The sequence below is a fragment of the Mycteria americana genome, chromosome 5, assembly GCF_035582795.1.
Source record: "Mycteria americana isolate JAX WOST 10 ecotype Jacksonville Zoo and Gardens chromosome 5, USCA_MyAme_1.0, whole genome shotgun sequence".
Classification (NCBI taxonomy): Eukaryota; Metazoa; Chordata; class Aves; order Ciconiiformes; family Ciconiidae; genus Mycteria; species Mycteria americana.
The window spans coordinates 20,013,184-20,027,238 of NC_134369.1; the positions used below are offsets into that span (position 1 = coordinate 20,013,184).

Genomic DNA, 14,055 nt, shown 5'->3' on the forward strand with positions numbered 1-14,055 from the left:
CATCATTGCACTTGCCTCTGCTGTCTTCCTGCTTCACCTTGACTGTTTGCAGGGGTATAATACTGTAGACACAGTTTTCTCCCAGTGCTGAATTGTGTCTGAATCTGGCTGAATAACAGAAAATGACTACAGGGTGGGGAAAATAAAGCCATTGCCTACAGTGAAAGGTATATAGTGAATATATCAGAATGGCTTCTGTAAAGTTAGCTGTAGTGGTTAGGCAGGAAAAATACTCAATAGTCAAAGCATTGTTGATTTACAAGCCTAATAATACAAGCTCAGCGCAATTAATGTAGCTTTGCTGTAATATTTACAGTTCCTTTTGCAGGTAGGAGTATAGCACTATCTAGCAGAATAAAAGGATCTTGCTTTTTTCTGAACTGCAACTTTTGGAATGAAGTTTCCACTTCAAAATATGCTGCACAACTAGGATGGCAACTACTTTTACTTTTCATAGATTCTTCTGGACTGTATTATAGTATTAATTCATGTTGCTTTTCAATTAATGGCAAAAATATCCTAGCTAAGAGTCATGTATGATTAATCTAACTTTTACTGAAAGAGGCTATGTTTACCTGTGTGTAGGGCACTGGTGCACAGTATGGGACAATACGTTTTATACAGAGAATGGTCCTGTTAACATGTTATTCATTGACAGACCATGATATCTACCAGAAGCAAGGTTCTGGACAAAGTCTTTAAGAAGCTTTGAGTTTATACATAAAATACATTAATTTTCACTTTGCTGCCTTTACCTTACAATTAAACATCGGTCAATGGTTACGTTTATTTTTCCAGAAATATATTTTTGAGCATGCACAGTTATGTATTTGTCTTTTCTGTATATGTCGTGTAGTAATGTAGTAGTAAAATAGGTTCAAGGTAAACCAGCTTCAAAGTGGGACAAGCTTCTGACATAAAGAAAACAGAAAAAAGGTTATTAGCGTAAAGTAAGCTTTCTGCCCCTTAATTGGTAACAAGCTGTTTGTAAGGAAGTCCTAGTTTCTAGCATCTGTGAGTCTTCAAAAACTATCACTATCATATCCAATTGAATGCCAGAATGGGCACAGCTTGTTCAGAGATGCTCTTCCCCCCTCCCTCCAAAAAAGCTTCCCTCGTATTCCATTATTAATACTCTGGCTACATCAGGTTTTTTTTGTTCTCTAATAAGACACATGGCTGAGGCTGATCCTATTCCTTCTCATTTTTGTACCTGCTTCATACTACCTAAAAAGGCTGCTCAGAATCTCTGTCTAGTGTAGAAGTGGATGGCTTGATTATTTGTTTTTCTCACCTTGGCTCCTTAGTGAATTTGAGTTTCCAGTTTCTTGGTGACTGTAATCCAGTGTTAGTCATGACCTATAAAAAATGTTACAGATTTGAGTCATGGCTCCTTTAAGGCATCCTCCATATGTTGTAGTGATAGTGATGTTAAGCTAAAGTACTGGTATTAAAATTCAATATCTATTCAGTTAAGTGCAGTATGGTGGGTATGAACTTTTTTGTTGTAGGTTTCTCTTCAGGTTTTTGCATCTGGAATTTATTGCATGTACAGGTCTCCAACATGCCAATGCTCCTTGGCACACTGTAAGGTGCACACTGTCTTGTTGAAGCATATTCGTTGGAACCTGATCCATCTTTAATAAGAGAGCTGGAGAACTGTAAGCTTCAGTGACAAGCTGTATATTCTCAAGATCTTTGATGTAAATGTAGTATGCGCTCAAATTGATTATTAGTGTAGCTTATACATAGGATTACATGCAGAATGCAGAAACCTTTGCTGGTAGGATAGGAATTATGTGATAGAAAGAGGCTCTGAATATAGGTAGATTTCATTCACTGAATATTCTTTCAGTCCAGAAGTTCATAAAATAACTGTCAATAGAATTCCTGTTTGCATAAATATTATCTGGCAGTATTTTTTAATAGTAGAATGTAATCTAAAGGTAGAAGTACTTGGTTACCATTTTGCTGAAAAGATATACAACCTTTCCATGTAATATCCTTTTTCCTTCATACACGCCATGAAAAGTAATATGTGTATGTGCTTGTGTACATATATATATATCAGGATTAGATGAAATGAAAACAATTTTTCTTTTACAGCACAATGTAGTTTGTCTTTGGGTGTTTTTACAGTAGGAACTACAGCTTATATTTGCAGTAACAATGTGTTTGTCTTGCAGCTTGGTCACAAGTATTACTTGTTGATACAATGAGTCAATCTCAGCGATTGTAGCACATTCGGGTGCTTTAATCAACCATGTATGATTGTTGTTTAGCTGCAGGGAAACTACATTCCTGTGTATAATCAGTTCTGACATAATTTGTATGAAATGCTAAGCCTCAAAGGTGGTGTGCTTGTGATTCCCCAAATCACCTCTAGTGCTTCTGGCAATGTTTTCTGCCCTCTGGCTGTCAAGAATCAGGTGTCTGAACTGCTAAGATGCAGTCATTAGAACTAACCACTGTATTAAAATCCTGTCAGAATATAACCATATGGTGTTGCTGACTTGCTGCTCTAATGATCAGTTTGTTCCAGCATGTCCTCTATTGATACCACAATCTGACAGTATTTCTTCTTCATCTCGAAAGTGTATGTCTTGGGTAAATAATTTTTGATTATACCCTGAAGCTTAAGAAATTGTTTAGCCTTTCTGCAGAATCTTTACCTTTGAGTCCTTTTTGAGACCTGTAGTAGATCAACAAGCCCCTCAATCTCATGAGCTTTTTAATTCCAACGTACTTTTTTTGCCTTTACCTATCTGCTCTTCAGAATCTCTCTTAATCATTGGAACATTATATTTCAGTTGCAGTAATACCCATTGTTTTCTTTTGCCTTCTCATGGGAGGTTAGACAGGAGTGCAGTGGTGTTTTCCATTCCATGCTGTCTTAAATATGTAGCCTTTATGACCTGGACCAAAAGAGAACTGATAAACTTCATTGTTAGCTGTGAATTAAAAGCAATATAAATCAAAGGCTATCATGTCATTTTCTATGACAAGGTGACCCGCCTAGTGGATGAGGGAAAGGCTGTGGATGTTGTCTATCTAGACTTCAGTAAAGCCTTTGACACGGTTTCCCACAGCATTCTCCTGGAGAAACTGGCTGCTCATGGCTTCGACGGGTGGACTCTTCGCTGGGTAAAGAACTGGCTGGATGGCCGGGCCCAAAGAGAGGTGGTGAATGGAGTTTATTCCAGTTGGTGGCCGGTCACAAGCGGTGTTCCCCAGGGCTCTGTGTTGGGGCCAGTTCTGTTTAACATCTTTATCAATGATCTGGATGAAGGGATCGAGTGCACTCTCAGTAAGTTTGCAGATGACACCAAGTTGTGTGGGAGTGTTGATCTGCTGGAGGGTAGGCAGGCTCTGCAGAGGGACCTGGACAGGCTGGATCGATGGGCCGAGGTCAATTGTATGAGGTTTAACAAGGCCAAGTGCTGGGTCCTGCACTTGGGCCACAGCAACCCCATGCAATGCTACAGGCTTGGGTAAGAGTGGCTGGAAAGCTGCCTGGCAGAGAAGGACCTGGGGGTGTTGGTTGACAGCTGGCTGAATATGAGCCAGCAGTGTGCCCAGGTAGCCAAGAAGGCCAATGGCATCCTGGCTTGTATCAAAAATAGCGTGGCCAGCAGGAGTAGGGAAGTGATCGTGCCCCTGTACTCGGTACTGGTGAGGCCACACCTCGAATACTGTGTTTGGTTTTGGGCCCCCCACTACAAGAGGGACATTGAGGTGCTGGAGCGAGTCCAGAGAAGGGCAACGAAGCTGGTGAAGGGTCTGGAGCAGAAGTGTTATGAGGAGCAGCTGAGGGAGCTGGGATTGTTTAGCCTGGAGAAAAGGAGGCTGAGGGGAGACCTTATTGCTCTCTACAACTACCTGAAAGGAGGTTGTAGAGAGGTGGGGGTCGGTCTCTTCTCCCAGGTAACAAGTGATAGGACAAGAGGAAATGGCCTCAAGTTGCGCCAGGGGAGGTTTAGTCCGGATATTAGGAAATTTTTCTTCACTGAAAGGGTTATCAAGCATTGGAACAGGCTGCCCAGGGAAGTGGTTGAGTTGCCATCCCTGGAGGTATTTAAAGGACGTTTGGATGAGGTGCTTAGGGACATGGTATAGTGGTGGTCTTGGTAGTGTTAGGTTAACGGTTGGACTCGATGATCTTAAAGGTCTTTTCCAACCTATACGATTCTGTGATTCTGTGAAGAGGTTTATTCTATTAAATTCCCTTTGGGATATTCTGTTATGTGTGGCTTCCATGGTATATCTGTCACTTCCTCCCTTTAGGAATGGAAGGTGAGGGTGACCTGTTAGCTGAAAGACTAGCTAATTCATATAAAGTAGACAGAACATCTTGCAAAGTAAAGGTATTATCATATTTCAACTTTTCCAAGTTGTAAATATGATGTTAAATAAAAGAGCTGTTATAATTGGGTTTTATGAAAAACACAGAGGGAAAGGTGGCTTGTTGTTTATTAGGCAAATAGTTGGTTCTGAAGTGGAGTTGTACAATGGCATATTGGCTGTGGCTGAGCATGTATATCTCAGTGCATCTGTTTTAAAAGGAATGTAGTCAGTTGTGATGTACATTTTAAATGGTGTGCATATGGCTGTGAAATGTGCTCTTCAGTTTCTCAGGATCTTTTTTAATAGTAAATTTGCTACAGGCAATATTTAGGCAGTCAAATGTTGACAAAATAATAATGATATAGTTCTTTACTGTCTTGCTGTACTCTAACCATTAAAAGATAGCATGACAGAATTGGGAAAAATACTTCTGTGGTTTAAAACAAAGGGAAAAGCCAGAAACCTTTACTGTAAATTAAACTTACTTATGTTCATAGATTTGCAAGTGGGTGTCTGCACTCAGTGTAAAGTAAAGTGAAAGAAACTCATTGCTTTGGAAGCCTTATTTGGGCTTGAGATCACTAGTGATGGACCTAAAACCACTACTAGCCCTGACTGAATCTTCAAATATGTGGTGATTAACAAACAACACAGAAAAGGTAACACTCTGCGTGTATCCAGATTCTTCTCCTTCCCTTAGCTCCCGTTGCCCCATCCTCTCTCATGCTCAGTGCTGAAAGAATAATGATTAATTTTTGCCTGATGTTGACTGTCCCCCACAAGATACTCATTGTGTTCAGTTCCATTGCAAATCAGTTGGGGATGAGTGTGAAAAGGGCCTCTGAAAATGCTTGGTGTCTTTATATGAGTTAGCCTAGAGCTGGCTAAGTGCACTGTGCTGACTTGTTGGATCATGTGCAGTATGGATTCCTCTGGGAAGCTTCTGATTCTGAAATCATGAAGTCCTCCTCTTTTTGAGCCAAAAGACAGCAGCCTGGATGAAGTTTATAAGTCACCCTGGGACCTAGCCACCACTGACAGGGATGCATGGACTGAAGTGTTGGCTCCAGGCAGCTGGATGTTCTTCTCTTATTTCTAACCTGGGAGATCTACATCCTGGGAAAAAGTTACCTGAGAAAAATACATCCTGGGATTTTGGTTTGTTTGTGGTTTTAATTTGTTTTGTTTTTCTTGGTGTGTGGTGTTGTCCCATTCCCCCCTGACTGTTTTATGTCAAAGTTGCTTCCCCCATTGGTCTTGATTATGTGAACCACTTTTTTGTTGATTAGTGTGTCTGATGATTGAAAAATTGGGCTGGCTTGAAGAATAATGGAATACATATTTCTGAATACAGATACTGTAAGGCACGGCTTGTTTATCTTGCAACTTAAATAGAGCCAGACTCTGATTGTCTATTCTCTTTACTAGAAAATCGACAGTGATGAGATCACTTGTATTTTGTTGAAGGAGGGGCATTGTTTGATGTATAGTGTATGCTTGGGTTTTTTAACAGGCTTTTCTTTTAAGCCTTAAAAGTTGGAGTTTTTCTCTGCTTGGAGTTTTTCTAATCTTAAACTGATCTTGCAATCCTCATTACCTAATTTTAGCATTAGTCCGTTCAGTGAATTGAATTGCCATGATTGTTGGGAAAGCAGTCAGAATTAAAACCAAGATATGACTTTTTATAGGCCTATTGAAACTAATCTGAATATCATCAGTGTAGATTTAAAAGTTGGAATTAACTTTCTTGGTAACTCAAATATAATTTCAGTTGGTTGAATTTATAGGAAGACAATTATATACTCCTTCATTTGCTAAAGAGCACCACTTTCAAAGCTTTACTTAGCAAGCTCTGAAACTTAGGGTAATCCTGATAAAGCACAGTTCTTTGCTTTTTTTCCTAATCTGCTGAAGTCATGTCTTCATTACTTGGCGATGTGTATGCTGTTAAGCAGGCTGGCACAAAAGTGGTGCTGGGGACCCAGTGCTTACACAATGAGGCTTTGGGGCTTTTTTTCTTTGGGATGACTCTAGTCTGGTCCTATGGACTGAAAATCATTAGGAGTTAGAGTGCCTCTTCTGCTGTTGTTTCATCAAAAAAAAAAAAAAGCATCTATTTCATGCACTCTGAGACTGCTCCATGATGCAGACCAAAGCATGGTGTTAGTTTTTCTTGTAAAATCTCAATCCTGATGGGAACTAGAAGTTTGATGTGGGCAGAATCATAAAATTTAAATGCCTCCTTTCATTTTGACACGATACTTTTAAACAGTACAATTAAAAAAAAAAAAGGTAAAGTTACAAAACATATTGATTACTCTTTGCATAGGGCAGTGGAAAAACGTCTGTAAAAATATTTCAACATTTCTCAAGGCTGTTTTTTGTGCACAGTTGTTTCAGAGGGCAAGAATAAATGTGCATGTTTATTACAATTCTAGAGAAAAGCAGCTATCGTAAGTATGCAGAGTGATCTAATTCCTGATGGAAGGACTTGATAACTGAGTCAAGAGCCAGTGTGGAAATATATAAGACTTAAGAATAGGCTTGAAGCCTTGAAGTAATACTTACAGAAAATAGTAATGGAGCGTATAGCTACAGAGTCTTTGAAGTAATAGAACTGCAAGTATGTTCCACAACATTAACAGCTTTTGATTTGTGCAAACAGCTTGTTTACACTTGGAGTTATACAGCAGGTGATTGAATGAGGTTTCTGCTGATAACATTCAGTAGCAGTATAAGGTCCAATAAATTATTTCTTTACATTTTTATGAGATATTTCAGTATGTTATTAACACTAGGAAGTAGAGGGAGATGGGTTTTTTTCCCCCTAAATTAGTTCATGCCTATTTTAGGAAAATGGATTTAGAAATGTTGAGTAATAAATTTTAGCTGAAATAGTTTTTGGATTTTGTGCTCTAAAAATAGGAGAGTTGCATTTCAGAATGTTACTAGAATGTAGTGCTGTTCATAGCTCAAATGGAAATCAAGGCAGATTCTGATACTTAATCTACTTTTAGGAAAAAAATATAGTATTATGAAAATTATTACAAATTAGTTACTTGGCAACTCAATGAAATTTACAAGATTATGCCCCAAATATATCTATATATCCTAAATAGTTACCTCTTTCTGACAGTTTTATGTATGTCATTTCCATGTTTAAATCAAATGTTGGTTTTGTTACCCTATTTTAGAAAGAATCTGTCTTTGAAAAAACTAAAAATCTCTCCATATACCACATCTTTGTAAACCTTTTGCAAATAGCTTCTGCCTTTTGTTATTTACCTGCCCTTAAGGTTGGGGAGGGAAAAGAAAATTCCTCTAGAATGGTATTTCATGTAAAGTTCAAGGTAGCTGTATTGCCAGGCTTAGAGCAGGTATGTACACTTCCCTGTTTGTGAGTGAGGATGTTGATCGGGTGAGAGGGTTAAAATGGAATCTGCAAGTTCTGTGACCCAGTTTCTGTAAGGTTGGGGATAGTCCTACTGCCAACCTCAAATACAGGGTGGAGGTGTAGATAGCAGGTGGTGCTTGCGGTCTTGGATATAAAATTATCTACTGCAATGGTTAAAACCCAGAGGAGGTCATCTTATCAGTAGTGTTTCCTTGTATTTACCAAAATTTAAAGACATCAGTGTTTTACAAGATGAATTTCTTCCTGTTTGAGTGAAAGCTTTGTGTCCCAGTAACTTATTTTCTTAAGGTGTTTCCAGCTGAGGAGTAGTTGTGTGTTAGAGGTCTGTGCTTAATATGCTGGTCACTTGGAGCCATAAACCTGGAAAGGTAAAAGTCAATGAAGCTGTCACTTTCCACATTCTTGCACTGCTTTGAATTAGTTTTAATGGATTTAGATATAGTTACCTTTCACTGAATTCTACGTTTTATAGTAATGAGGCACTAGACAGCTTGAGAAAACTCAATATAGTTGTGGAATATATTTTAGTATTGACAGTGTGAGTGAAGTTATGATTGCTATTGGGAAGAATAACCTATAGAATTGGTCCTAGATTTTAGCATTTGTGGATTATGAGCATATGGAGAGAAATCAGAGACATGCATCCTTAGGGAGACCTTTATGTACCAAACATTGGAAACTAATATGATCATGGCAAACTGGCATTGCTGAGCCCTCATTACCTAGTGAATACATGATGAAAACATCATGGGGAGCGTAGTGTCTCTGCAATTAACACTGATGTTTTGAATTATAAGTATGATATAGATGTCTCATATCACCTTGATTGCTGCTTACTTACAAATTAAAAATCTAGTTTCTTCTGTATTGGAATAGCACTGTTTTTAACAATTTGTTGGGTTTTGGGTTTGGGTTTGGGTTTGGTTTTGTTTTTTTTTTTGGTTTTTTTTTTTTTTTTTTTTACATTATGCCTTAGCTGGGTCCAGGCATTCCAAAGTGTTTAGTTTACCCTGGTTTTGTTTCTGTACTTGAGTTTGCATATCGAAGTCCTCCTGAACAATTTTCTTTTTGCTGATATATGTATCCTTGGGAAAATGAATTTGAAGATGGGGAATGAGTAAAATAGTTAAAGATGAATGGTAAATTGTTTGTAATTTGTAATTGCTCTTACATTTGACCCTGGAAAACAATATTATAAGCATTTCTATGTGTAAAGTGGATATCATATTGCAAAGATTGAAATCTTAAGTGTCAGTGTCTCCATAAGCCTTCCTTGAAGATGCCAATTAAGGTTTTTAGAACTATGAGATAAGGGCAGCAGACACAGTGCTTCCATTTAAAAGCATAGCCAAGTATAGCAGTGTTTGTGTGATACTCATTCTTGAGTATAATTGTTTCTAAATAAGAAAATTTTTGCTGTTCTTTTTATTCTTCTACACAAATATAATAATGAAAGAAAACTGATCGGTCTGGTGATGGAAACTGTCAACCAAAGCCAGCTTTGTCTTAAGAAAATCAATTAAAATTTAAGTCAGGAGAAACTAAGGTACTTGATAAGTGTAAAGTAAATTTAGTCTCTCCCCAGATAAAAAAAAAAAGCCCCATACGACTGCTGGTAATATGTCAAGCTTACAGAGAGCCCCACCAATAAATTTCAGTCAGATCTGAAAACCTCTCCAAAAATGAAGAGTTTTCTTTCTGCTCTTTATCCCTAGAGTCTTCCTTGAGAAAATCCATAAAGGGAATATTAAGATAAGATACGCCGGGAACCCTATAGTTGACTGGCAGCATTTATTTAGCAAATGTGTTAAGAATAATTGAAAATCTGTGGGTTTTTAAAGCAAAAATCTGATATTGAATCATGATCTTGTCTCAAGTAAAACACTGATAATTTGCAAAGAAACCATTTGCCATTAGTCTTTTGTGAAATGGTCATTATCAAGCTGCATAATAAAGGAGTGATGGCATGCATTAGTATATACAGTAAGATTTTCCAGGATAAGTAATATTTTGTTAGAATCTGTTTTATAGTACTGTGAGAAAGAGGTGTACAAATAGGAGTGTATTAGGAACATAAACTTAAAATCTTCAAGTGCATTAGTAGATAGATGTAAGTAGTAGGGAGTCAGTGGCAACAGGTGAAAATTTGTTCTGAAGGACTCCTCAGTACTTGAACAGGAAAAGTGATCTTTTAGCTGCAGTAAGGAAAAGTAAATGTCTTCAAAAATAGTAATTTTGGAGCATGGAAAAAATTCTGTTTTCTAGAGCTGACATAGAGCCAGAAATATAATATACAAAATATGTATATTAATGTCAGTTTCAAATGACATTAATATACATATTTTGACATGTGCTGTTCAGAATTACATTCTAAATAATCTCTTTTCCATTCACTTTCTCCAAGGTCAGTACAGTTAGTTACTAGAATTCCCTTCTTAGCAATCGATACAATCTAAGATCACCCTCTCTGCTACATGTTGACAGCTTCTCATTTGAAATTAGTGTTTCTGTTCACATGGATCTGATGGGAAGTTTTCTTTGCAGTTTTAACACTGTTATTTCTGTACATTCTGTGTAGAAAAACCACTGAAGCAGTCTAGTGTAATTCACTCTAGTACCTATAGAGGGTTTAAAATTTTAAGAATAGGTTATTTCCAAATTTTTTTTTCCTACCTCCTTAGTATCCTATATTCCAAAATGTTCTCTTAGACCACTAGAGGAGTAGTAGTTAATCTAGGCCATATTTTCTGCTTGGCTGTTTATATTTTGACCACTGTTCTGAATGTTTTTTGGATTCTGACATTTATCTGCTGTTTAAGTGTCTGTTCCTCCTTGCATGAGTTTGGAAATCTCTGCAATTAAAATGTTGTGGCAGCTTTAATTTCTTTGGTATCTGAATTTTAGTAATAGGATGTTTCTTGAGCTGAAAATTTTTAAAAAGCTACTGATTTATACAATGTGAACTTTTTGTTCACGGGATAAATTTATTTTCAGAGCTTATTTTCACATTAAATTTTCAGCTTGAAAGCTTTGTTTTGATTGTTATTAGGAACAAGAAACACACTTTAACATTTATCTATTTTAGCATACTTTACGCATAAAGCCTGCAGCTCAGATAATCCACATCTGTTGAAAAACTACTGGTTCATGAAAATGAGTCCTCAGCCAGCACAAAATCAGACATAAAGGCAAGAAGAGTAATGGGAGAGAGAAAGCTTTTGAAATTAACCTTCCCTCATTTGTATAAATGCATAATGTGAAAAATTCTGGTATATTTATTTATTCATTCAGTACTATTATGTCAGTTTTAAAGCTGATTTTACTTTCCACAGTCTAATTGTATTCTCTGGTAGCCAGTAATAGATAAGTTGAACTAGCAATATTTATAGAAATACAGGAAAAAAAATCCTTGCAGAAGTAAGTCTGAGTCATATTTTAAAAAAAAGAAAAGTAGGTTGACTGTTTCTACGCAGGTGCTGGGCCTTGAAGAAAGAAATAAAAAACATAAAATTGCAGCATAAGTGATAGAATTATCTACTTATTTACTGCAAAGTGCTCAAATATTGAATTTAACTTCTTTATAGAGCTGCTCATTTCAGTATGTGGAGCAATGATTCTCTGTATGTAATCTTTCATAGCTGTTAAAGGTTGGAGCATCTTGCCATTTAATACGATTATCTTATTAAGGATGCATAAAACCCAAGTAGTTTTAGTATTAGGATATTAGGTGTAACATACATTGTGGATGACCATATTATAATGCTCTAGTGTAATGGCACAAAATGTCCTCAGTTTCCCTTGTTGTCTGTCTTTTAGTTTTTTGCCATTTTAATCATTGTAATGCACTGATTACTTTTCTGTAGCCATGTTTCCAAGTTTAATAGAATAATAAAGCAATCACTGATCAATGGAATCTTTATCTGGAATTATTGTTCTACTGTTTTAACAAAAAAGAACAGCTTCAAATAGTCAATTTGTCCTGAAGTAGCCATCTAATTTAAGAGATGCATTTGTGACCTTTGACTAGAACTTTCGAATCCCATCGCCTGAAGCTATGCTTTTAACTAGATGACCTGCCTTGCCTTTTGCACCTCCAATGAACAGTTTCTATTTATGTTTAAATACAGCTTTTATTATTCTAAGTTGAAGCCATCCTTTAAACAACCTGACCTTGTGACATACGACTTTCCACCTTCAGAATGTTTTTTTTGCTGGGACTGTCGGACTGAGGCCTGCGTCTTTCACTACTGGCTACTGCCAACATGGTATGAGGAGAACAGTGCAGTATAAATGTTTTCCTTTCCTTTGTATTTTTGCTAAATCTGTATTTCCAGTCAATATGCCTGATCACTAACGGTGCTATGTCAGGGGGGAACAAAGCCCCCCATACCCTCCAAAGCAAACTGTAATATAAGACTAGAACTGTTCTGGAGTTTGGAAAGGAAATGATAGGAAAGATTACTCAAAACAGTCAGGCATCTGTGGAGAGAGACCCTTGTTCTTTTGGCTAGCAAAATAAAAATTCAAGGTTATGTTTCTGAAGGGAAAGGAAAGGAATATGATGGTGAAAAGGCAGAATTTTTAATAGAACTAAAACTGCTCTTTTCCGTTTTTTTTTTCTCAATTCTGCTGTTGACTTCACTGTGAAACCTTAGCAGTTTATTTAACCTCTTCCCCTTTATTTGAACTATCAGAAAAGCAAAGGTGTATGTATTTTAGTTCTAGGAGTATTGCCGGTAAGAGATCTGCCTTTGAACTTTGGCAAATACTGAGATTTTTAGTACAGATGGAATTTATTTCAATATGCAGTTTGTGCTTTCTTAGCAATTCTGTATCTAAAATTGAAAAGATACCACTTAACATAAAAAGACTGTGGTACATTGTTCAGAGCAATGGTGAATATAGGTAATGCAAAATTGAAGAACACTGGGCAGTAATAGTATAATAAATACTTGGGTGTCAGCTAGAGACCTTAACTGGGCTATGCTTGTGTTTTGGTTGGGTTTTTCTGAGGTGTTAGAAGTAACATCCGATCTTTTCACTGAAAGCAAAGATGTGTTTTGCCTTACCCAATAATAGCTTTTTGTATTTTCCAGTTTCCTGAATTATTTTAATCATATACATTTCATCAGTTATTTAACGAGTCCTAGGCATTATCTCTTGTTCTTCTTGATTCCTGATTCGTCTGATTTCTCTTAAAGGCTCTTCCTATTACCCTCACTTACTGCCTTGTATCCTGCACCTTCAGACTCTTGCTAGTTGTTTGTCTTAGTTTCCTGCTAAATATAATCTTCATGAATGGAGTCGCTTTGCTTTGTCTCTCCAGACAATTTGTCTGGAGGATAGATTTTTGACATGGAGAAAAAATGGCAAATGTGGAGTCTATTAAACAAGCAAAATCCTCCACCAGGATTGCTGGAAAGTCAGGGAAAAAAATAATTCACTCTCATGGGAAATAAACTGAACTTTTGCTTCCTAAACATGTTTTGTATCAACAGTGGTTCAGGTAAATAATATTTATCATGCAAGTGACAGTGCAAGAGTGACAGTGCTTGGGGAAGAGTGGCTGGAAAGCTGCCTGGCAGAGAAGGACCTGGGGGTGTTGGTTGACAGCCGCCTGAATATGAGCCAGCAGTGTGCCCAGGCGGCCAAGAAAGCCAATGGCATCCTGGCTTGTATCAAAAATAGCGTGGCCAGCAGGAGTAGGGAAGTGATCGTGCCCCTGTACTCGGTACTGGTGAGGCCACACCTCGAATACTGTGTTTGGTTTTGGGCCCCCCACTACAAGAGGGACATTGAGGTGCTGGAGCGAGTCCAGAGAAGGGCAACGAAGCTGGTGAAGGGTCTGGAGCAGAAGTGTTATGAGGAGCGGCTGAGGGAGCTGGGATTGTTTAGCCTGGAGAAAAGGAGGCTGAGGGGAGACCTTATTGCTCTCTACAACTGCCTGAAAGGAGGTTGTAGAGAGGTGGGGGTCGGTCTCTTCTCCCAGGTGACAAGTGATAGGACAAGAGGAAATGGCCTCAAGTTGCGCCAGGGGAGGTTTAGACTGGATATTAGGAAATTTTTCTTCACTGAGAGGGTTATCAAGCATTGGAACAGGCTGCCCAGGGAGGTGGTTGAGTCGCCATCCCTGGAGGTATTTAAAGGACGTTTGGATGAGGTGCTTAGGGACGTGGTATAGTGGTGGTCTTGGTGGTGTTAGGTTAACGGTTGGACTCGATGATCTTAAAGGTCTTTTCCAACCTATATGATTCTGTGATTCTGTGAAGAGTCATCTCATGAAATGAGCTAGAGAA

The 14,055-nt window shown here is 37.8% G+C and overlaps 1 protein-coding gene across 6 annotated transcripts in view; it reads left to right on the top strand.

The window, feature by feature from the left end:
- Positions 1-14,055, top strand: part of CHID1 (chitinase domain containing 1) — a 131,453-nt gene that overhangs the window by 55,959 nt on the left and 61,439 nt on the right. The window lies entirely within an intron of this gene.